The sequence below is a fragment of the Ptychodera flava genome, chromosome 2 (assembly GCF_041260155.1).
Source record: "Ptychodera flava strain L36383 chromosome 2, AS_Pfla_20210202, whole genome shotgun sequence".
Lineage (NCBI taxonomy): Eukaryota > Metazoa > Hemichordata > Enteropneusta > Ptychoderidae > Ptychodera > Ptychodera flava.
Window position 1 is genome coordinate 38,634,612 of NC_091929.1, and position 3,662 is coordinate 38,638,273.

A 3,662-nucleotide genomic window follows, 5' to 3' on the forward strand; every position below is an offset into this window, starting at 1 on the left:
TCTGCATTCCCCCGGCATCACTGAAGGTTATTCTGATTATTTTAATGTTGACTCCTTATCTGGCTATCATTTACAACAAAGTCAGCTAATAAAATTCTATCTCCTAAGGGCACTGTTGTCAAGCATTTTTTTTTCAACTTTCCATAAAATTGACATCAATTTTTTTATGGGTTATTAATTTTAAAAGAACAAGAGACATTAATGTATCACAACTACATGGGCTGTAAATTCTATGTAGATATGACGTACACGAAGCAAACAACGGCTAGTATGTTCAACCAATTTACAAAATGTCGACAGGAATAAACATTTTAATATCATGCTACATAACGACAGCTTGTAACTCCAGCGTTTTATAGCTTACGATGTAAGCGTCCCTTGTTTAGCGAAACAGTTGCCTTGGTTACTCGACATTTTACGCATGCTCTCAGGATGTGAGTAAGGCGTGTGTCTTGATCAATCGTTTTCTTCTTGAGGTCAGACGATTAAAGCTGATTGTGACGATGGGTTTATCCTCTGTGGTGTGTTTCTTGTCGCCTAGGCAGAAAAGGCGGAAATTGAACATAATGTTTGTTAATGTCGCTAGGCCACTGCGATAGCTATATCATTCTAAAGCGCATGTCTAGGTTAACCCCCCAGTCCCTGCATTTAACACATATTCGAATAACATCAGCGCCGCATAATTTCAAACAAAGTCTTTTTATTTTTTCAAACTGTGTATTATGAAAATTTGAACCGCATATTCACGGCATCACACACAGATACCTATGGCAACGTTTGATATTGCTGTCACGAGATTCCCGCAGGGACGTGACCCAATCATTCGGAGACCACGTGATGACATATTTATTGACATCTTTCGATGAACGAAAGAAACGGGTCAATCCGACACATGTAATGTTGATAATATGCAATACACTGTCTGTTTCGTGAACAAAACTCGCAACAAGATCGATTTGGATGAGCAGAGAGCAATTCAAAGGCTAAGGCCAAGTAAAAATATTTTTTTGTTTCCCGTAACACACCTCCGAAATTTGGAGGAAAGCCAGAGCGGAGGAAAGTTATTTATATTTTTAGTTTTGTTGGCTGAGAACCATAAAATACAGCAAATTTTAGAGAATTTACCAAAATGCTAAAAAATGTCCAGGGTCGGCGGTTTTTTCCAGGGTAGATCGAGTTTATCTATTTATTTATTTTATTTACACTTTATTTAAAGAGAGTAGTCTGATTTACAAACTGATTGTAATTTACATCAGAGCCCTCAGAAATACACATCATCACTACAAAAAAAAATAATCTGTCCTGAGTTAAATACATATGACATAAATGGAAACTTTTTTTTTTTTGCTTCTTAAAGTCAAAACACGCAACAATTACTATTTCGCTAAATTCGCTGTCTCATTTACTTCGGTGGGAATGTTGTTTGTTCAATGCAAATTTTCAGCGTTGTTTCTAAGTAATTTTTCATAATGCGTTTCTCCTGAACCAAATGGTTCAGTTTGAGCTGTAACCGATGAAGATAAGAGAGTTACAAGACTTGAACAGAAGATATCCATGATTCCATTTAAAATAAATGATTTCCGATTCTCTGTATCAGCTCTTCCTCAAAGCGATTCCGATCAGGGCCACGCATTGAATAGTCATAAATATGGTATGCTTTGCTTGAATCTAGCCCTGTGATTGGCTGTAGCCGGTGTTTCTATTCTCAACTAGAGACGTTGCCATGGAGAAAGCTCCTTTTAATTGGCTGTGGCATGGTTAAAATTGACCACTTTTAGTAAACTTTGTCATATTATAATGACGGTATTAACTGGTATTTAGTTGTTGATATGTAAGACCTTTGTGGTTAAAATGAGCAATTTTTAGGAAGGAGAGAGAGAAACAATCATGTCGCGATTTCCCGCCAAATATACTAATTTTCACCCCTGTGGTCTTATACCTTCAGCCACAAATCCTCGCTTGCCGTTTGTAATGACAGAATTACGTGTCAGGTACTTTTTGTGCATTCCTCTATGTACTGGCGCGTTTACTGCCTACAAACGTGACTGTTTAGATTGATTTCATGAAGTCTATTTCTATACAGAACCCTGCTTGTCTCCTATGATAATTTACTGGCTTCCCAAAGACAGGCTTGTGTAAAGGGTGAATTTTAAATAAGTGGTAACGAGCAAACAGCGATGTGTCCTGAATCGGTAATAGTACACGGAACAAAAAATACGCGAACCAAATGTTATAAAAATATGCACATTAAAAGATATTCATTCGATGTTAATCTTACGATTTTAAATTGGTATAATGCTCTCGCTTTAGCAACAAGACAATCATTATAAAAAGTACGGGCGACGAATTGCAGCAGAGGGCGTATTCAAATTTTTCTATCATCCACTGAACATGTAAAATCAGATTTCATTCCACAGCCTTGTGTAACACATGTTAAATGGGTAATTAGAGAATTATAGGAGAAGCTTGGATAATGGAGTTAAATATAACTTATGTGTGACATCATTTGTATTACATTAGTATAAAAGCTTGGAGCAGATCCGAATCAGGGACAATGAGTGATTCAAACTTTTATTTCCTGTACAATTAAAGGTTAGAACGATTACGACACAGACTTGCCATTCTGTCTTCCCTATAACCATGTTAATGATTATCAAATTTTAACGACAGTGCAAACAATTCTGCTGGAAATAAACCAATAACGTTATGTTACCTAGGCAACGGGTCCATACTAAGCTATAAATCCCACGCTTAGGAAGCCACGCAATAGATATAACAAATGGACGCATATTACATTATAACCGTTCCGGAGAGAATTTATTTGGCATGATATTAAAAGTACTTGTGAAAACTTAATTTACGACTGTAATCCTTTTATAAATCTAATTATAAATCTTACGCCTTTGGCGTTTTTTGAAATAATTGGTGAACAGCTCGAACTTCTGATAAATATGTCAGACGACAAAAACGGCAATTTGATGGTGTAATTTTTGAAATTTGTGAATAAGAACAGGCTGGATTGCACAGAAACTTTTATTCCGGATGAACTTCCGTCAAAAATTATTTATTAAGTTCGTCAACACACTTCCATTCAACATCCATTCTTTCCTATTTTTTGTGAATGGCAAGTCTATTGCACATGCGCTTGCCAAGCATCCTTTCGATCAGAGTGCAAGACGAAATGGTTTTAAATCCCTTTCAATAATTACCCATGATGTCTGCAAAATCGAGGCTGACTTTGATTTTTATCCACCATCACACTTACGCTAAGACTCCCATAAACATGAAGTCAATCAACCGTGGTCAGCAGTAAATCAGTTCTTTATAAGTCTGCAATTTTGTTGCATGTTGTTCACGTGTGTTGGACGCCAACTGTACATCAAATATGTAAACGTGGCCGATTATTAAACTTTCTAATATCAGGACAATAGCGACACAGCCTGAATCCCTTGAAATTAGAAAATGAATTAAATCTATGACATCTTGAGACAGTAGGTATACCTTAAAAGTATCACGACGAAATGGTGTACGTCACATTGCGTAAACTGACGACGCGTCGTGACACTTGATGTGTACATTTGGATTAGCTTACAACGGATATATACATACAAAACGTGTTTCTCCCGATTTCAAACAAACGTTTTCCTATTCGCTGTACAAGG